This window comes from Platichthys flesus, chromosome 14 (genome assembly GCF_949316205.1).
Source record: "Platichthys flesus chromosome 14, fPlaFle2.1, whole genome shotgun sequence".
Taxonomy (NCBI): Eukaryota; Metazoa; Chordata; class Actinopteri; order Pleuronectiformes; family Pleuronectidae; genus Platichthys; species Platichthys flesus.
In genome coordinates this window covers 15,321,238-15,343,604 of record NC_084958.1, presented here as the reverse complement: position 1 = coordinate 15,343,604, position 22,367 = coordinate 15,321,238, and the positions used below count along the sequence as shown (strand labels likewise).

The following is a 22,367-nucleotide window of genomic DNA, read 5'->3' as shown; positions in this document are numbered from 1 at the left end:
ATGCCCAGTTTCTGTGTTACAAGGCTAAGCCTAGTCACTGGCAGTAATAACAGCAATTTTAGTATCTTTCAAAAGGTTTGTTACAGTGGTAGCCCTGTCAGAAACCGGACTGTACCAGGTGTCTTTTTCAAACATACTCTATAACCTACTGCAAACAGGAAAGTGCAAAATAATGATCTTTTGCAGTAGTCCTTGACATTGCAGCAGGCATGACCAACACAGCCTCTTCGGAGCTGAATCTTGGCCAAAGGAGGATTCGGCTACCCTGGAATGGTATGCTGTGCCTACACAAGGCAATAAAAACTGGAATATATCACCATCGTGCCATTAGAGAGGTTAGAGCCTTTAGGTCGTTTGGACCCGAAAACATTCTCACTTGTGTTGGATTTCACAGTGAGTGCCTAAAACTTACACTCTGTCGTTGGTGTGAGTCAGAGAGGCAGAGTGGGGGGGAGGTAGCAATGGTGAGAGAGGAGAGGAGAAAGGGAAGAGAGTGCTTAGATGGGTGGGTACAGCTTTCACTGGGCTTTACCTTGTGCACAAGTTTCCGTTTGATCCTGCAGGTGATGGATTTCCCTCTGTTGGCTTGTGGATGAGCCGTGACCAGGGGTAATAAGGTTCCCTTTTGTTTGCCCCCCCCCCCCCCCCTTCTCTTCTCTGCACTACCCCCTGTCTCTTCTTTTCTCTGCCTTCCCCTCCCCCCCCTGGTGAGCTGTTGCTCTGTGGAGATTTCCTTGACAGTGAGGGGCACTCCTGTGTCATTGTAATGCAGCGGGGCTCGGCAGTGTGGGATGATGTTAATGAAACTGCATTCTCTAATGAAAAGCTCCTGTGGCATGTTTTGAAAGACAAAGCCCCCACATTGTGGAGAGTGTGTTCTAAGTTTTTCAACTTTGCTTTCACTGTGCCCGTAAAGAATATTGTCTTTGACAGTAGCTGCATGTAGCTGGCTAATACTCTTTTTCATTAACTCACTCAATTGTTCCCTTAAATTGTCAATTTAAGCCATTACGTAAATCTTTTATTAGAAATACCTGAAAGTCTGACCATGTCAGAACAGAGCACTTCTGCTTTGCCAGGTTATAAATAACCATGTAACTGAAGCTGAAAGGCTATAACTTCTCACTCAAATCATTGGTGTGTGTTGACCGTTGTATGTTGGTGTAGTTTATTTGAAATAAGATCTGCTGGATTTTTAGGGTGATGATATCACTAGATTGTGTAAGGTGTGCGTAATAAGAATCCCTAGCTCATATTATATTGCTTCTGACCCCTGATGTGCATGAGATGCAGCAGGGGTGAGCTGTTACATATCTTTGTCCCATCTAATTACTGTCTCTTCCTGGCTATTGATTGTGAGAATACACATCCTGGGGCCTGCAAAACCTGGAAATGGTGACAGTTGACATGCAAACAGCTGACATTGTATGCGCTAATTTAAAGACATCCTGTGGATTAGATGGCGCCAACTGTGGCCAGTTAACTGTTAACAGAGTCATTTGATTTGAGATTTAATCACATTCCCCGGGGGGGTTGGGGGGGGGGGGCTTTTAACTGTTGGCTGGCCAAGTTATGCCCCGTTGATTTACAATGGATTTGTTCAGATGCATTTCTTCCATGTTGCTTGGCGGAGCAGCTCAGAGAAAAGCGAGGAAGGGCAATTATAGCTCGATGAGAACTCCTCTCCAATGATCCATCGAAGGGAGGTTACACTCATTGTTTGCAGATGCTAAACCGCATCAGGAAAATAGGGTTACACTGTCTGTCCTCTGGGGACCATATGACCTTGCTTTTAAGGTTGCGATATTTACTCTGGCCTGATACAGATTAAGGTGGAACAGCCACACATTGTTATTTATTATCAGACCTTTGCGCAGATGAAAGCGGCCTTTAAATATGTGTACCGCGTTTCCTCTTATCTTAGTTGCATGATAGACTCCCTTGTTTTACTAAATTGCATTTAATTTCAGGTGGGCTGCCTCTGCGGGTGGTTGGCCCCTGGGTGTCTAATAGAATTCTGGTGGCATTGGAGAGCTGACACACATTGTGCAGCTCTTTTCCTCCAGATGAGGCCTTTAAAGCAGGGTTGCAAAGTGAGTCAGTCAGAGCATTATTCAGCAGAGGTTTCCCTCCCTAAAAACTGGGTTAATGAAAAGCCCAAAAGCCTAATTGGTCTTAATACACCCTCTTATGCTGCTGTTCTTCTGTCCCTCCCCCTAACCATCTATTGTGCTTTCATTTTTTCTTTCTTCCACCCGTCATCCCTGTGTTTTACTTCTGCCGACAATTACGCGAGCTCTGCTGATGAAAGAGAAGCATGTCTATAGTCTGCTTCAGCCTTGGCTCAAGTGCTCTGAATGCGAGTGTGTCAAGAGGGTCTAGTGCGTTGGCTCCATAGAAGCGTTGGGGGTGGGGGGGATTTACAGTTGACCAGATTAATAATGCGATTGAACGGGAACTCAAAAGCTCACTGAGGCTAAATCTTTAGACTTCTCTGTTAATCTACCATTAGGTATAATTACTTCTCCTTCCTGTGCTTCCTTAAGACAAACATTTTAAACAAACCAAATTTCTCCCCCTGGACAAGAAAAACATGTTCTTGAAATCCAAAACTTTGCCTGCGACTGAACCCATTTTTTTGCTGCTCTGGTTCTCTGCGCTCTGTTAAGATTCTGATAGACCCTGGGTACAGCTGGGGCCACTCATATGTGTTTAAGGGGCCCCAATGTTTGGTGAGACGTGACCCTGCTCGACCCTCTCCTGTAAACCAGGCCAAGTGCTCAGAAGCATACTCAACCTCTTTTCCTGCTCTCAGATTGGAAACGAGACCAGTGGGGGTTTTCCTTGTGAGGTGTAGATGAATGGGACACAATCCAAACAGGTCCTGACCCCTCACCGGGGAGGCCACAGATGCATAGCACCCATACCGCATGTTCTTCTGACCCACAGAATCGTTAATCATGCACTTTGGAGAAGCCAAATTTCACAAACCCAGATTCTTAGATAGTCTGCAGATTCAGTTGCTTCCTAATTTTCTTCCCTGAACATAATTGACGGTAAATAACCATTATGGCTTTTGTGGTACAAACCACAGACTGTGAGGGATTATCTCTGGAACAGAAGTACAGTTGTATTTAAGTCTTAGGTTTATTGATATACTCAGCGGTAACTCTCGGAAATAGGTTGAAAAATAGTATTTGTGGAAGCCCACACTGTCAGAATAGGAGCGTCTGCTGTGGAGATCTCTGTGTTTGAGGTAGACGATGTCTGCACTGATGTCTGTGCCAGCGCTGAATAATTCAGTAGTCAAACATGACTTTCTTAATATTCAAATCCCCTGCTCGAGATGAGATCCATAAGAGCAGAGGAGCCATCATGCAGCAGATGAGAAGAGTGAGGCGCAACATGACATACTGTGAAAGTCTTCCCTTTTTAATAGTATTTTTACATATTCTCTTTGTCATCGTGGGACATCAAGAGCCACCCCATGACCACCCTTCTCCTTTTGTTGAGGTTCAAATCCCAGCGCTCCTTCATTTCTTCATGCTAAGGCAGCAGTTTCATTTCAAGTTTGTTCATAAGAGGCAGTCCCTCGCCCCTACCCCCACCTCTTTTTTTCTCCTCTTTCTATCTGGAAGTGGATCAATAAATCCAGGGTCTTTGTTTGCAGTGATCAATATGTTGTAATGAAGGCTGCGCTCCAATTCCCAGTGAGAGCGTCACTGGGCGACTGGGCTTGTTTTATTCTTTATTGTCATCAGCCTGCATACATTTATTTTCATCTTCCGTTCGGTGTCTTTTTTCTTTTTTCTCTTCTTCCTAGGAGCGCCGTGGCCTAGATACCCACCACATATTGTGACAACAGATTGAATCTTGGCAGTATGTGGTTTTGGAAAGTAACTTTTGATGCAGTTTGCAGATATAACTAGGAAGCAGAGTAAGGGTGAGCCATTTGCAAGGAGATATATCATAAAAAGGAAATAATAATAATAATAATAATGTAAGCATATTAGACCAAGTGCACCCGTTTGTGGCTAATTTGTGTGGTTGCTTTCCCAGCCTTCTGGGTGGCCCGACAGGATAGGGCATCTTTTATTTATGGCTGACCTTTTTTTAGGCTCCAAGCTTTTAACTTAACCGAAGCAGGAAGGAAGGTACTTGTGCATATGCCCAAATGTAGATTAAGTATTTTGTAGAGGACTGACATTGCCCCGGCCACTTCTCATCACCTCTGTTCATATCGCTCTTATCAGCTACAGGCCCTGCCCTCTTCTTGGCACCTCTGCATGCCTCTGACATAGGGCAGTTAGTCTTTGTGTGTGTGTGTGTCTGGGGGGGGGGTGTTTGCCCTTGCTATATAATAAGATTGCTCTACCTCTTGGTGGTGGTAGTGGACAAATGCGTGACAGCTCCTGGTAACAGACGCTAGTTTATCCAGATGTTGAGACCTTCTCTATTAACACAAGGTTTAGCAACAAAAAAATAAAAAACAGCTGTTAGACCACGCTATATTATCTGAGGTTAGTTAAATGTAGATTATATGTGTCTCAAAAGGTTGCATGGTAGTTTATGTGCCTAATCAAAATGTCATTGTCTATTATTGTCCACAGTGACTAGACGTATATTTGAAAAGAAGACCGTTCACTGTGTCGCTCCTTCACAGAGTCATGTGAAGGTTAGCTGGGTTTTTATAGGTTATTTGGTTGCACCTCACACCTGGGCCCCCCCGGTCTCAACACCATAACGTTTTAAAAATGGAGGTGCGCTTCCATTTGAAAGACTGCCAAAAGAGAAAAGATTTATTTATCCCTGTTAAACAGTCATTCCCCAGTTGCTTGTGATACGAGTGGAGGCCGGAATCATTGCACGGCAGACTCGCTCTTGATGTGTTTAATTTAATGCGACGAACACCCAGAAAGTGAAGAAGATGACCCCGCTATATAATGAGGCCGCGTATAAATAGCCATATTGACCTGAGTCGTCTGCATATGTGCCTCCACTATATAACTAGGCTAGGCTTATTTTTCACAAGTGAAATGCTAGAACCAGACAGGGGAAGAAAAATGCCAGCTTGCACCTAGCAGACAATACATCAGCAGTATGGAGTGAATTGTTTACTTTTCGAGGGGCTGATTTGTGGATTTTAGTGCCATTTCTCTTCAGTGGCTCGGTCTGTTTTGGTTGGTGGAGCAAACAGCTCTATATCTCTTTCACGGATCCTGTCTTGACAAAAAAAACAACCTCTGTTTGCTTTGTCGCACCAGTTGTTTACAGTGGAATCCGGTCATTTGATTTCCCCCAGTTTGACTCTTTGCCATACTTTGAAAAAAAAACATGTAAAGCTTGATTAGACTACATTGAGCCTTGTGCTTGCGTTTCACATCGACAGGTACGTGAAGGGGACGCTACTCCTGCTCCCCTGCTACTTTCTCCCAGCTTTTGTTCGTGAGGCAATACGTTCAGCTTCAGCTTTGTTGCTTTTAGACAAGAGGCCATTCAGTGACGGCCCGGCTGTAAACTCAGCAGTGTTACCTGTCTCGCGTGGCTGCGAGAGCGACAGGCAGCAGACAGACACGGTGTCTTTGTGTGCAGGGTCAAAGAGGAAAGCTAATACTCAAATGAATATATTAATGAGAGTTGGAGCAAATGTAAGAATAAATGCAAGCGCAAGTTTAGCCTTTATATGTAGGCAAGTGACACACATAGCTCATATTTTCAAACCTCGTGCTGTGTTCAGGAGGCCACATGAATTGCAGACTATTATTTCTCTGACAACAAAAGAGAAATTTGAAGCAGGGACACGTTAATTGACCCAGATCCCGTAACCATGTTCACAAAGGCCAATATCCTTCCTGGGAAGAGACATGTACCTCCTGCGGGCCACGCCAACTATTGTGTTCGACAGGGGCTTCAATTTCAACGCACCAGCTCTTCTCTGGCCACTAGCCTCTGATAAGTGGCTCACCCGTATCTTGTGACACTCTCCATGCATCCTCCCTTTTTTTTCACTCGGCCCTCCCTCTATCACCTCCACCACTCTTCATCCCTATATCAGTCCCCTCCCCCTCTGCCACCCGCTAGCTTTAAGATGGAGGAGCTCCCTTTGCGCTACATTATGATTGATGTGCCTTAATTGAGTAAAGCAAGGGCAGTACTGAGGCATTTAGTGCTTTATTCTACAACAGAGGGTGTTTCTCAGAGTGATCCTGATTGCACCAAGGCTTCTGTGTGACGTGCAATTTCAGCGCTCTTAATAATATTTTTGATCAATGGTTGTCTGAGGTTCTGTGAAGCATGTGGTTTTTTGATAGTTCCTTGCAGCAAGATTTCTGTCTCGCTAACTTGTGTTCTCTGTGTCTGCGCCCGTCGTTGCTGGATATGAATAAAGTATCCCCATCCACTATTGATTGATGATATTATTCCAGGGACCTCAGGGATAACGGTTAGCCCTGTTTTTTGCTTGTCTCACAAAATAAAGAGCATCATTACTTTTATTTATAGCAAAGATTGGTGATTGGTGATATTGCCCCAACCCAATCCAAAAAGTGTTGGCTCATCAGATAACCATGCCTGGCCCAGTGTAATACTTGTCCCAAGTGATCTACTGTTACCCGGCCCTGCTGACACCAGTGTCTGCAATCGCCACATGGATATTATGATTGACCTCCAGCAATTACTAGTCTCCATTTGAGGGCACACTATGGCAGTAAGCAACATATCGCTCTGCAGCCCGTGTAGTCTGAGTTTATTTTATCTCTTCCACTGTCGATATTTACTGAGGCATTAAAGAGCGTGCAGCATGTTACCACTTTGTTTCCTGTTGCACTGCCTGCTCAGCACGACAGGGGTAGGAGAGAGGTAGATTCTTCCTGAAGGGTATAACTGCTGCTGCAAAATGAGGGTCTGTTAATTTCAGCCATGTGCACAGAATAACCTTTTGTTCTTTGAAAATATGCACAGGTGGGGTGGCTAAGAAAAAGGCATATGGCGTAGCAGTTTATGTATATTGTGACATATGGCAGATTCAAATTTCTCTTGTTTCTTAATGTACGTTCCGTCTCAAGTTGTGAGCACACAGAACCAGCTTGCAGATACAATCCGATGGTTTTTATTGTCAGTTCCTACAGTGAATCAACCAAAAGCTTTCTGAACACATACGTGCCTGAAAGATCACAACACAAACCTTGCGACACTGTTTATACTTAGCAAACATTTTCAGAAACCAAGCAGAAGTTAGAGCAGCACCAATATCCCAATAGACTCTTGCCACCTGTCAAATGTGAGCTTGACATTGTCTGCTTTTTTTAAATGTCAAGTTTCCAAGTCCTGAATAAAATATCCCCTCAATTCTCCTGCTCCATGTTGAACTTTTTTTTCCATCTCCCTCTCTCTCGCCATTTCATTCCTGGTAATAAGAATCCGTCTGGGTGAGGCGGTAAGCCAGGAGCAGGTGTCCATTAGAGCTGTGCGATTAATTGTATTAAAATCAATGTTTACATTTATAACTCTGAAAGCTCAGTCATATGACAGTGATTTGCTAGTTTGGGATTAACCGGACATCAACGGCATTAACCCAAACCACAGAATTCCTCCATGAATTGAAGCTTTGATTGGGAGGAAGAAAAAAATCTATGTATCTACGGCAGCGCTGACATTAATGTGCCTGTCCTTAAATCCTTGTGCATAATAACTTTTAGATTCTAAGATGCAGATGACAACCAAAAGCACATGGCAAGCAAATCACTGTTACAATATTGGAAGATAACCGCATAAATTTATTAAAAGCGATTAAGAGATCAAGGCTGCAGGCTGAAGGTTCTTAATCTCTTGGGATTTGGAGAAGAGGGGGGTCTCAACAAAAAGGAAGTAAGGACTGATGCAGTGCATTACCCAGGCCAGGTGATTTGTGGTCACCATTACTCTCAGTTTAAACCAAAACAGATAATGCAAGATAAAGAATGCTTTCTCCCCAGACCATGGATTCATTGTTAATATGAAATAAATCTTGGAATGTCACATAGTGGAGTGCAAACCTCAACCAAGGCCCAACAGTCCCCTGATATTTAATTAAGCTGCAACAAATTGTGTGCACTTATAGACATCTGCTCCCTAAAAAATCGTATATCAGCCCTCCAGATCTGGACCAAATTTCTTCCTTGGGTCATAGTTTGTGTGAAATCCGACCAAACACACAGATGAAAACAACTCCCTGGCCGAGGTAATAAAGGAAAACTTATTTTTATTTCATTTTATTTGGTAAACTGAAAGAATTGCCGAAACCCTGTTTATTGATCTTTGTGTTTTCTCTCATGACTCTATGCACGCATTCGCTCAACAACCGTAACGCTGGTTTCCAAATGCTTCGTCCCACCTTCATCTGATTCAAACTGAGTGCAACACACTCAATCTTATAAGGTCCTGTCTCAGCCCTTCACTCTCACACTAAGTGTTTCAAGCACCGTAACCTTTGTAGAAGATAAGCTTCCTTCGGCTGACTTAAAGAGTTTGGAATAACGGCCCTAACCATTAATTTATGGCGTTGCTAACCATATGAGGGCTATGAGCCAAGGTTATTGACCTTTCAAGCCTGTCACTGGTGATAGAGGGAGCCAGACCCAGGAGGAGAATGAATTGGGCTTATTAAGGAGCTGGGCTATGAGTCAAACCGAGGTGGCAACTTTATTCTCCAGTTTTCTGTTTCATTTAAATCATTACTTTATATTACTATGGTTTGACCAATCATCTGCTGGTAAAGTGGAAACTGAGAACACATATACAGTAGGAATTATACTCGGCATCATAATGCTGGAGAAATGCGACGTGTGAACTGCACCTCGGAGCACAAAACGCATTACAGCAGCACATCTTGAACTGAGGTCATCATTATCAGATGAAGGATTTTGTAGATTCAGAATCACTTAATGAAAATGTATTTTCTCCCTGCAATTGCAATTTGAACATCTAGGCAGACGCCGCAGTTTTATTTCAGTCACAAATCTTTTTGTCTCTGCGGATCTGTGCCCGGGATTTACTTGTACATTTTCTCAAAGGCTGAACAGGCCCCGAAAAACCGTTTGAATAAAACGAAGCATGTAAAGAATGCTGGCTGGACTGCGGAGAAACAGATCCACGGATAGAGAAGATTGAGGACATGTTATTTCAGCCCCCGTCCTCCCTTCGGAACTCCCTCCCAGTCTGGTAAAAACCTGGTGGGAGGCAAGGGGAGGCATGCATTTATATTGGATCAACATGCTATGATGTTATTTTTCCAGCTCCACTACTTGTGTTTATAATCATGCGCAGTCCCTTATGGGTTCAGCTAAAGCCTTTTTTATTGACTCTGGAGAAGCTTATCTGTGCCTGATGCATTGTTTGTACATAGGACCACAATCACATCCCGGTGGAAATAAGCAATAGACCAAAAAAACAGAGAACTTGCGCCATAGATGTGTTTTTGTTATTAGAGGACATTCAGAGTGAGGTGAATACTGCACATTTGTTCCATTTAAACATGTACCTCTTCTATAATGTGGGCTTAGCTATAACCTCATTTATATTGCTAGGACAGACACCGAATCGCTGATGCTGCTTCGGCCAAGCCTGTTGAATTTCTCAAGTGTTTGTGTATTTGCAACAACATAGCCAGAGGATGAGGTAGAAAAGACTAATGCATGCGGATTTTGTGCACTTGAGTGTGCTGGTTGTAATGCAGTGCATACTTGTGTGTTCCTGGAACTTATTTACCTGCTCAGGTGGACTACTTTTCAAAATTGAGAGTATGGAAAAATAAATCTTTGCCTCAGGGTACCAGGGCTTTTCAGCGTAAGAGGGCTATTTTGGACCTGAATGGCTCCGTATCTCAGAGGCTTATACCTTGAGCAGGGACTGTGGACAAGTGGGTGCCGGCTGAAGGAAAAGACATGCACTCAGGGTATGGGCTCACTGCAGCTAAATATGGTCTACCGTTCAAACCTAGAGTTCACACACGGGTCAGTTATAAAAGAGGATGACCACCAAATACTGAGAAAGTTAAGTGACGGCTCGGAGGATTGCAGCTGAATTTCCGCGAGCATTTATTTGAAAATCTGCACTTTGTAACCAAGCTGTATTGGACAGCTGCGTTGCTTGCCAACCCTGCCCTTTTTTTTTACACTCCACTCCTTCCTCTTTACGGTGTGACCTCTCTTTGTGATGCCAGTTACTCGAGCAGAGATGGGATGAGATGCAGCGTCCTCGCGTGTTCAACCCAGTCACTGACTTTCCACTGGAGTTGCTCTCACCGTGGGTAATTTTGTGTTCTTAGAACCAAACGATGTGGCACTTCACACCTCGCACTTTGCTCAGAGCTGCTAAATGTGTCTGGTGGAAGAGGATATGAAATCACTGTCGGTTTATAGCTACGTGATGGGGGAAAAAAAAAATCACACCTTTGGTTATTTGAGCAATCAAGTCAAGCTGAAAAACAGTCTTCATGGAAACACTATATTTGGTCTGTGCTAGCGTTGCTGTGGTAACCTGTGTTTACACTGCCTGTACTCTGCTCCGATTTAGTGTTCAATAATTTGAAACCCCTGTCAGTGGCGGAAAGAGCTGTCAATCATGAACAGTCAGTGTGAGGATCAGCTCCGTGGACCATTAGTCATCAGAGGGTTGAGAAATGTTTCGACACCCAGTCAGTTTTAATGGGGGATTAGGTGTTAGCTGTCTTTTCGTCCCCGAGACATTTTGTGATGAAACATTTTGATAGATTTTAATTTAGATTAAATGAACTAATGGATTAATGTTTGAAATCCCACGGGAAGCGATCAAAGAACTTCTTCAGCCGTCCAAGAACATAAAACCATCAGGTTGACATGGCGATAGTACCTCAGTATTCAGTGTTTGTTTAAAGCAGCCGGCCCGCCCCCCTGTTCCGCACACACTCACATACACACACCTTGTCTTTTACAGGGGATTGTATCGGATAAATAGAGGGGAAAAAAACAACTGTGGTGAACCCCGCCTGAATGTTTCCCCTCTGTCTCACCAAGAATGTGTTGTCTGGGAGAGCCGGATTCAAAAACACACAAGCGAGGCTTTGTTCTGCGTTTACCAGCCGTATTCTGTTCAGAGTGACCTACAGTGGGCAACACTGGCACACATTGTTCCCTTAAATGGGTTGAAATATTGGGTAGTTGATTGCGAGAGAATATTTATTCATGAGCTTTAACCCTCCGAGCCCCCTGCAGTTTATGGATTTTATTTGCTCCTGTCAAATTTTCCTTTTTTCCTAAACATGGGCCCATATTTCACTGCAATATGAAGTCCTGCACCTCTGTGGCTGCACATGCTATAGATACTGAGGCATTTCCCCATATAATTTACAATATGAGGATGAAAGATAATCAAGTGTCTTTGCATTGATCTTTTCAGGAGGCTTGGTGTCACCTGAATCAATCAAGGCTGAGTCTCAGTTTTGCAAAGCAGCAAAGACTTTTGTGGTGTTTACAAAATGTGCTATAGTAAACGCTTTGCAATTTTTTTTAATTAATTAACTAATTTAAAATATTTAATTTGATTATATATCACAATAAAAAGCTTAGATTTGTTTGTATTATTCCTGACAGGAGTGGACATTTGAAAATTATCTCTTTTTATAATTTCTGGCATAGACTAATGGAGTAATTTGGGCAATTTATAATTTTTAGCCCACCAGCAGGTTTTGGGGTTAAGAGGATTAATGCTGCATGTTCGTTTTACGTATTTTTGACAGCCAATATTTAGGATTTATTTTATAGACATAAAACAATAAAACCCCACTTTGGATTTATAATGAGTTTATATTGATAAACAGATCTGTAGTTTTCTGTAATTGTTTAATGATACAAGATGAAATCAAAACATCCTCTTTTCAGATTGTGACTTTTTTTTTTTATGCTGTGGAATCCAGAAAATGATTATCTGTGTACATTAATGTCCTGAGTGCCGAGGTCGAAAAATCATCCCATTATGTTGATGATTCATCCACATTTTTCTGCAACACGTAGAACTGAAATCAGCACTTTCTCACAGAAAAACAGGGAGGCTGTTGTTGCTTTTAATGGCAGCAATCTAACAACGAAAGACCCCTCATGCTGAGCACCTTATGAACACGGCTGTTGCAGGCATTAAAAGGCATGCGCGTGAGTGTGTGTGTGTGTGTGTTTGTGTAGGTGTTGGACCCCGCTGACAGCTGGAACAGCATTCTTTAAAACTTGGCCACAGACAGTAAAGTGTCTCGCCTCCCCTCAGCCTATCAACAGATCCAAGGCCTTCATTTATTGGTGCGCTTGGAAAATGCAATTGCACCACCATTGATTTGTGTCTATTTGAAATAGGGCAGTCCAGACCCTGGGCGCATGCATAACTGGGAGTTTTTTCTTCTTCTCTTCTTTTAACTCTCTCTCCATTTTCAATCCTCTCTCTGTCTCTCTCTCTCTCTCTCTCTCTCTCTCTCTCTCTCTCTCTCTCTCCCTCTTCTTACGAGTCCATTCTCAGCGTGCCACACAGGCGAGGTGATGTTTCCTTAGCCGCTTATCATGCCTTCCACCAGACCACACAGGGGTCTAAGCACGCAGGCAGCTGTGCACCACTGTTAGACTCCACTCTGTGAGGGATAAGTGGGGATTGGCATGTTCTCTGCCTGTCGGAGCAGTTTCATCTGCTCAACAGTGCGACAGCTGGGCAGAGCTTTTTCACTCCTCCCATATGAGAGTCAGAGAGAGAGAGAGAGACGGACAGAATGAGACATAAAGAGACAGAATGAGAGGAGGGACATGGCGGGGTAGCCACAGCTTCCTCACTGCGGCTTGGAGCAAAGCAAATGTTGCTGCATGTGTTATGAGTTAGCACCGACATAACCGTTTTAAAGAGTGGCCTAACACATTAAAGATGTGTGGCTGGCTCATCTACTTTCTTCCCTTACTCTTTATGGTGTAAACACTGAGCAGTAATGGGAGGAAGGGCATAAGAAGAGTAATTTATGTGTGGAGGAGAAGCCTGAGATGAGCCCTCCCTCCGGGATTAATGGGAGTCTCTGTCTCTGTTCACAGGAAATATGAAAGGCCCTTTGTTGGTAAAGAGCTTGCTGCTGCCAGCAAATAAGTACCCCATGTAATATCGAAAATCCCCCAACCTCTAAATTCATTGCCTCCTCCGCTGCTCATCCTTCACCCTTCTCTTTCTCCTGAAGATGATGTGTCTTCTGTCAAAGTCGCTCACTTATGATTCCAAGTCGCGCCTGCTGTACAGACGCCCAGGAGACACTGGCCGGCGTTGTTGGTATTCACTTTCACCACCAGAGATCCGGCCATTTGGCGAGCCGAGTGAAGACCGGGAGAGATAGCGCAGTACAGGTGGTGATTCATCGTTTCACCTTTGATACCACGTTCACTCTTTTTCTCCCTTCTCCTGTTTACTGTCTGCAGTGCTTAATGCCAAGAGTCTCTACCTCCTCGGGCCGTGGATAGTTAGTTCGCTGTGGTTAATGTGTGACTAGCGGGCCGTGCTGGTGGTAGCGGTTTATTTTTAGCGTCAGTGCCGGTGTGTGTTGGTCTGCGTGATGGCTAAGCACACCTCCTTAGGCAACGCTAAATAAAGAATGGCATATCAGTGAGGGAAAATGACTGTTACACACTACACTGGCAGTGTGTCTTTCATCGGGGTCACACATTGGTCTGCTCACACCTGCGTCTCAGGACAGGAGGGTGAAAGGCTGGTGGCAGGTGTTAATTGCTAAAAAAAAAAAGCCTGGGGGAAACAAGGCTCTGCATTATGTGTGCGTGATATTGTGTAGTACTCTTTGCTACACTTTTTCTTTGTTGTCTCCTGAGCTGATTCCTCTTCTGGCTGTTAATATTGTTCTTCTGAATAGTGTTTTTTTATCCACACCAAAATAAGAAAAATTATATGTATTTCACAATCTTATTATTTTCTCTTCCTTGGCTGCTTTTCATTAGCGTCTGTTTGCTCAAGCCTTTCAATAACCATGCAGATTTATGGTTTTCTTCCAAACAGCTCCTTTTATTGTGATCTTGTCCAAGCTCATTCTTCTCCCGCTCATGTCCATCTTATAACTTCACCATGGGAACATTTAAAAAATCTCATTTACTTGCCAATTGCTGGGAAGAAAACGGTTTACAGGCACATCTCTGTCACACCTGAATGAATCTAGACTGGAAGTGTGAGGAAGTAGGAGTGAAATGTGTTTTTTTTTATTTTCAAATGCCAGTTTTTACCAAAAAATACCTACAACTTTTGACATTTTGAGCTGTCTGTGACAGTTTGAGCTGTGTTTGGGAAGGCAGTGAATCTATTGGTTTCCATTGACTTCCTCGGGCTGTCTCCAATGGATTTGACACAGATAACGTGGTTGTGTTTGTAAGGAAAGGGGGAGGGGACTTAATAAAAGCAAGGAGACCCCCAACTGAAAAAAAGGAGGGACTAGTATAGGAATGAAGAACTTGAAAGAAGAGGGTTCAATTTGGCAAAAGCCAAGGGGTTGTCATGGGCAACGGAAACGCCTCTGTGTAACCTGCCCCCCCCCCGCTCTTTTTACCCTCCTCATTCAACTCACTGGCAGGCATATAGCTTTAAGACTATGAGCCTGAAAGGATGAAACGAAATACACTCATTGGACGTCTGCCTCATAAATGATTTATAATTGAGTTTTCCCGGGCTCTGCATGGAGTGTAGATGGAGTAGCACTTTAATTTGCTTCATAGTTTCATGTTATTCTATGCTTTAATTGTAATGCTGAGGACGCCATTCATTTGTTTAATTTACTAGACTGGGAACTGATGGCTGGGCTGGCATGGTAAGGGGGAGTTTAATGGCCATCCTCTGGAAAGGATAAGGCTTATTAGGTCTGATGGGCCTCCTGTCTCACATAACCTAATGTGGCCATGATAGACAGAAAATTCTTCGTTTGGATCCATTGGATCTACGAATCGAAGCGTATTCCCAGGCCCTGGACCTCGTAATTGTCCATTAAGGGCGGTCCTCCTAGATGGAAGGGCCAGATGTCCCTGATGTGGCTGAGGGTCCAATGCGGGCTCTTGACGCAGCATGCAGTTAAAGAGAGGAGAAGCATGGCTGGACATTGCCCCTCATTAAAGTGACCTGCTCTCTGCTAACAGACCCATAAAGAAACCCTTTAATGTTCTTACCAGAGAAACTCCAGTATTTGCCCACAATTCCCCCACCGTAAAAACAGGGAATGGGATTCCATATGAATTCTACGCTGTCGTACCTCCTGGCACCAGCTGTCTGTCCGGGTTTAAATCTAACCCTTGGGCGCCACTCCCTCTCAGCTTGGTGTGTTCCATATGTTACAATGATCCTTAAAGCTCGGCTCCCACTGGTCTACTTGAGCAGGAGACCTTAGCCTGATTGAGTGGGACATATGCAAGGACAACATCAAACATTTCAGTATTTGGTGTAAGATCACATGACCCCGGTGATGTTAGCCCGATTGATTTATGATGCAAATGGGGTTTCTCGTGTTACCACTCGGCTCATTTCTCATCCCTATCCCCATCGCTCTTTTGAAATGCACTCAAATGTGCAATTTTAGTTCCATTGAACTGGTTTTCATGAAATGGTAATTTAATTTACTGCAGGCCCAAAGTCAGGGATGGCGTGTCAGTGTCATACTGTACATGCATGGCAGCACCCATCCCTCTCTGCGCACCCTATCTCTTGTTTGTGTTTGGGCTGTAAACCCCCGCGCACAGCTGCCACCAGGGCATGTCGGCGGGGGGAGTTCTATAATGCCAATGACCTCCTAATGTGAATTCCAGTGAGGCAGAAAGGCAAATGTTTGTGCTTCCTGGTCCTCCTGGTATCCTGGGTCGCTACAGCTGTCATGTTATCCCCGTCCTGCAAAGGCCTTCGAGCTCCGAATGCAACACAATATCGGCTAGCATCCCAGCTGCAGACGCTTTAAGAAATCTGCTTGTATTTTGACAGAAGCCTGCATACTTAATCATTAGGCTTCCGGCACAATAGCCCTCTTTGAGGCTTAAGTCCCAACAGGAAAACAACAACTGTAGTTTTCAAGAAAGGAATCCGATTTAATGCCCTCGTAAGGCCATGCTCTCCCATTAGTGCTGAATGCATTTTGCAGGAACTCAACATCTTTAGATTATACACACTCTGAATGTTGTTCAGGGTGAAACTCTCTGCCTAGCTACACTTGGTAAGCAGGCAGGAACCACCCCTTCCACCATGTTTTTAATTTTATCACCTTCCTTTTCATGGGATGTTATGGCCTTGTTTGTATGCTGGTCATAATGGGAGCCAGAGGAAATCTTATTTACACTAACTGGGTTTAGGGGTGTTGGCCAGCACAACGGAAAGTGTCCCCTCTTTGCTAGTCTGCAGGGACTACACTGAGCTCTGTTTCTGATGGATGGGTCTTTTAATGCGACAGCTGAAAGAAGCCCCACGGTTTCTGCCATAGACCTGGATACAGTAAAACAGCTACCAGTAGAGCTCACTTTTTTACCCCCTCCCCTTTGTTTCACAGTGGTTTTGTCCGCCTTATTGTGTTCCCTTCTCTTCTCCTACACAGCTCTCCTTACAGCCGAAAACATTTGAAAACTGAGATGCACAAACCGCTTCAGGTTACAGTGCAGGCAGTGAGATACTTTTGAAACTTGATGAATAACGGGATGTAGTGGAGGTGCGGGCATAGCGATGGAGGAACACAGCGCCAATGGAGGAGCCACTCGCCCCTTTGCCGCTAGGCTAAAAGCTCTCAGCTCCTACCCATTGTGAGTCCTCGCTCCAAGGGATTTGTGATGGGGCTGATCTTTGACCCCTCTACGCCCACAGTATGTAAATGAGTATACAACAGAGAGGAATGATATAATTATTTTCCTGCACACACAGATTTTTGTGAGTTGAAGTCAATGTGACATACACTTAGGTTGTAAATCAGACCTTTTTTGCATATGAATACAAAATTCTCGTAGTTTTTACAAAACTACCGCCTCTCTCTCCTGTGTACGTGTTTGCTGCCAAACACCCAGTGTCCTGATCTGCCGAGGCAGCAAGGAGAGGCACACATAGGAAGATGGACCTGTTGTCATTGTACTGAGCCACTTCCATATGTTGTCATGGCAGTGGTTGGGGGGGTAACCAGATCCCACCCTCTCCCTCCCAAATGCTGTTATTGTCCCTGTGCACAAAGGGTGGGGGGATGTGTAACACTAGACGGAGCAACACGCTGAGGTTCACGGACAACGCCCTTTCCCAGACTGTATCTCAGTGTATCAGCTGACCAAGTGTTGCATTTCTCACCTGAGACACAAACTGGGGAAATGCAGGTTTTGTGGTGCAATATGGTGTAAGAGGACATTTCTGAACTGCTTCCAAATTCTGGATTCTGTTTGCTTTGGTATGAACCAGGTGAACACTGATCATCATTTATTGGGTTGAGTATGGCTGCTTTTGTAAGCCATAAGTTAATATTAGCTCTTGGAGGTTATCGAAAGATAGATATATACTTTATTGATCCCGAGGGAAATTGATATAGTACATAACAGGGTATAATATACAGTAAGTGTCATACATAGAGCTATACTGATATTAATGTTTGGGGACCGATGCTAATAAAAATTCCAATACCAATGTAAATTTAATATTTGTATTTATAGAACTTGAATCAAGAATACACAATTTTCTTATGTAAAATGTAAACATTAATGCACTCCTTTTCTGTTGTTTATTCAGTAAAATACAGAATACAGAGGTCTTTTTGTTTCGGGGCATACTGACAAACAAATGTCGATATGACTGTATTGGCCAAGCGTCATATCAGTCTGATGTTGTGAGGCAAGTTAGAGCTGAGCTTTGACTGTTTGTCAGTTATTCAACGGTTCAGTATCTGCTTAACATTTTGGTTTGTCGAGGGTCAAAGAGACAGTACTCTCAATTGGTCACCTATTAGTTTCTCCCATGTGAAGCCTGTTTGTTTACCTTTTAGCTGTGTTTGCATAAATGAGAAACTGGAACCCCCCCCTTCCACAGCCTTCCCAGTGCAGGGTTAATCAGTGTAACTACAGCCTCTCGTGGATAAGTAAGAGAAGTTGCACAGCTGGACTAAATGGTTCTCAGTTTTGCATTTGTCTTTAATATTTTTACTCTTTTCCTGCTATTATGTTGATTTTTTTAAAATCTGTGCAAGTAATGCAGTTGAGAACGGAATAATGCATTTGATAGAAAGGGCGGCCCTCAATCCCACAAAGCCAAAGTAAAGTTACCTCTGCCTGATTGGCTGATGTATGTCTGCCTCTGACCATGTGCAAAAGGCCGTGGTGTGGGGCTCTGAAAAGCTTTTAGTCTGACACTGAAAGGTCTTCTATTGACAAGAGTTTCCTGTGCTCATTAAAATGAGATGTGATCGTTAAATAGTTCAATTTGAACCATTTAAATCGTTGAATATTTCTCACCTGAACAATACTATACTATGCGGTCGAAAAGTGTCAGGATATTCTAGCAGCCCATTAAAGAGTCAAATTTCAATGTACAACCGTTGCTGGATTACACTTTACAATGTATTTTCTCTCTTTTGAATTATGTGGCCACATAAGTACAGTGTCAGCATTTCTACAATACTACAACTCATTTCATGATGCGTTTTTTCTGTGTTCTCAATTAGTCCGGAGTCTGCAAATGCACAGGACCACTGCTTGTTTTTAAAACTCAGTACCACTCTGATGTTCTAGATTGAAACCATATGTTGGAGGGGCTTGAAGCGTCAGCAGCATCAACAACAGACACAGCTGGCCGGCGGTCTGTGAGCTCATAACATGCCATGTTTGCCATATTTTCACTGCACTCGTGAGCCCTGCCAAAACCGTACTTCGCCTAACTAATTATTTGCCCTCGGCTGCCAAATCGGACGCTGACGAATAACCTTCAAAAGAGGTCAGTGTCGTTCGTTCTGAGAAAACAATGGGAGCTGGTGGGTTGTATCTTGTGGTGAGTTAAAGGGCTCCGCGAGTTCAGTGCGGCCGTCACAGAGCTGGTAAACGTGTAAAACCGCCAGCTGAATGTTATTTAAGGATGCTGCTTCTGCGTGTTTCTGAGGGACATCTCCGTGACTCTTGCATATAGCGTTAGCATGAGAATTACAACTTTGCAGTGGCCCTGGACAGTGAGTTACAGCCCAACTGCCCTCAGCACTGATCATTAACAGCTCTAACACACTGGGATATTAAAGTTTGCTTTACTGCCCCCATCAACAACCATGCAGGGGTATAGACATGTGTTATTGAATTCATATAATGTGAGTTATTAGGTCGTACACCTTGAGCGTCCGTGTATATTGCCACATCTGTCCTATGTGGTCCTAGAGGAAATAGAGTTGGGGAGGAGATCATATTGGTTATTAAGCAGCTGTGCCATACCCTGACTACAGGAGATAGGAACAAATAAAGTTGATTATTATTATTATTATGATTATTATCACGACTGCTTGCCTGACTGTCCCCATCCATCTGAACATGCTCATATTCCTGGTGCACATAGGCTTTGTTGAAAAAAACCCAGTAAATAACAAGCGCAGAGTTTTATCAGCCAATGAAAGTAATGAGATTAAGCCAGTAAAAAGAAAAAACATAATTCCTTTGCCCACTCCAGTGAATCAGAGGCATGTGGTTGAGTGGAGAGAACAGGCTTAGATGAGGAGCGGTGTAAGTAATAAAAACCAGCCACAGACCCAAGTGATGCAGCCCCCATCATTCCTGTTGGCCTGTTCATGCGCTTTTAAAAAATAGGATCAATTCCAGTCTGGGGAATTGCTATTCGTATACCTGCAGGCCCCGAGCAGAGGAGTTTGAAAGAAAATAGGACTCCACCTGGAACAATTTAATCCTCTAACTATTTTCAACAGAGAAGCAGTGCTGTATCATATGCCTGCTGGCCAGTTGTTGTCAATTTCACCCAAATTTTGGCCTTTCCCTGGTAATGAGAAAGCAGATAAATGTCCATCAAAACCGAAATTACATTTTCCCCGTGAGGTAAGTCGCACCTTTTTCCTGCTGGTTTGCAAGATGTAACAAAAGAAATCATCTCGGCTCTCTAAGAAAGTCCTCCTGCCACTTCACAAACACAAAATCTCATTGTGGGATTAATTCTGAATGGTTTTCAGAATCAACTTGTCTCTACTTATGTATATATGAAGGAAGAAAGCGAGGCAAACAGGGCGGCACATCAGGAATTGGGTGGTGGATTAGGGTGCAACAGTGTGGTTTGATGTTTAATCACTCCTTACGCGCAAAGCCGTTCGAAGGGGGATAGAAAGGCTTTTCAGTAAGCTTTAATGGCAGTGGGACGTCTTCCTGGTGAATCTTGCTTCTGTTGGCATAACACACTGTGAACCCACATTTTTTTTGTTTGCCTTAGAGCTTCCAGTGAAGCAGAATGATGGGGCAGTACAGACTGAACACAGGCCCCTTACCTCTCTCCCTCTCATCTGCTCGTCCCGCTCATTCTCTGGGTTTGTAAGGGGGACTCGGGTGAAGGCACCATGATCGCCTGCATTTTTGAAGCCTAAAAGCCCACTTCACCAGTGTGTACATGCACTGTCAAGCCTGGGCTGAAAGCATTGTGTAATTGGGCAACAATTACTCTGGGTACAAAAAAAAACCACCACATCAGGCTGCTTTTGTGTAATTCCAAAGAAAGAAATGAAAACCGGCATGCCACTCACTGTAGAACTGAGAGGTAACGATAAAAACACTACTGATTGTTTCCTTGAGAGACACAAAGAGAGCCGCACAACAGCACCAGAAGCTGTCCACGGCGATTCACATGTTTGTGCCACCTACTTGTTTGTGCTACCGCTGTCGGTGTTAGTGTGACCCTGACGAACATCGCTATCACTGCAAGGCGACAGCATATTCCCACGAGTCCTTGTGTTAAAAACCCAGGGTCTGGAAACATTTCCGCAGGTGGCCTTTCCAAGCGGAGACAGATTTGTACATGGGCATGCTTGTGGTCTGGTGTTGTGCTGCAGACAAACCGAGGACAGATGTGTCGGGAGTCAGTCTCACTAGCCCCCCCTTCCTCCTTCCTACCCCCATGATCCTCCATTCCCTCCCGCCCTCCTTCCCGCTCCCTTAATCTGGGACTCATTGTGTCTGTAATAAAGCACAGCTGCACAGATCCTTCTCTGAACCCACTCAGTTCAGCTGATTACATGGGAGTAAGAGGGCTCTCCCTCACTCAGAGTCCAGTCAAACACACACACACACACACACTACCCGAAAGGCAATGCTGCAGCCTGAACACCGACGGTGCATGGGAGAGGAGACGCTTCCTTGTGCCTTGGTCTGATGCCAAGACTAATGGTTAATATTTGATGTTGAATTCATACTTTATTACTACTTCTAGTGCAGGGACTGCAATAGCTGTTTCTGGTTGTGACTGCATTTACACAAATAGAGCTTATTCAGATTTAGAAATTATTTGTTCGTACCATCTCCACTCATATTCCTGTTTATAGGTTACAGAGCATAGTGTGATTATAGCAGCTTTCAGACATGCACTGAACTCTGGATAATCTCCTGATATCTCCCAGAGGGGCTGTATGTGAGGACACAAATGGCCGAGTCAGCCCCCTAGAATAAATTCTGGAGAATGTCCGAATGAGCCCATGTGAGAACAGAGCAGGAGATTCGCCAGAGGATTCACCACAAGCAAGTGGGGCGTTAATGGCATTTCAAACACATACAAGGACGCAACACTGGGCAAAAAGAGCAAAACGAATATATATCCTCAGAAAACTCCCAATAGAACATTATAATGCTATTGAAATGCATGTATGTCTGAATCATATGAATAATGCATACTCAAGTCTCAGAATGACCTTATTCAGGTTAAGATAGCCAAAAACAATCATGTATAGTGTCTTATTCATACTATTGGCTATATCGGGATAAAGGTGTCCATGTAAACATAGTCACTGATGCACAGTGCATACTTTATCTATACAAACGGTTCAAATCTGTATCACAGATTTCAGATGTGCAAACATATTTATAAATCGACAGGAATTCTGGACTCGAGAACCTTTTTTTGAATTTTAAATAGTTTGTGTAGTATTTAATGCTGCTCTCACTGCATTATGGGAAAGCGAGACTCCAGTGCAGTATGTCAATTTGTCAGGCCGGATTGTGTTAAATTGCTTCTGCTCAGAAATAAAAAAAGAAGTCATGCATATGAAAGTGAGAAGCCCTAATAGAAAGATGTGTCTCTCCTACAAATTGATGCCGCAGTGAGCGTCAGAGGCTGAACTTCTGCATTAAGTAAAAAAAAAAAAAAACAGTAGCAGGGATCAA

At 43.7% G+C, this 22,367-nt stretch overlaps 1 protein-coding gene across 1 annotated transcript in view; it reads left to right on the top strand.

Moving 5' to 3' along the window:
• The window catches only part of cdh2 (cadherin 2, type 1, N-cadherin (neuronal)), a 59,368-nt gene that overhangs the window by 2,784 nt on the left and 34,217 nt on the right, over positions 1–22,367 (top strand). The gene's annotated exons all lie outside the window — the stretch shown is intronic.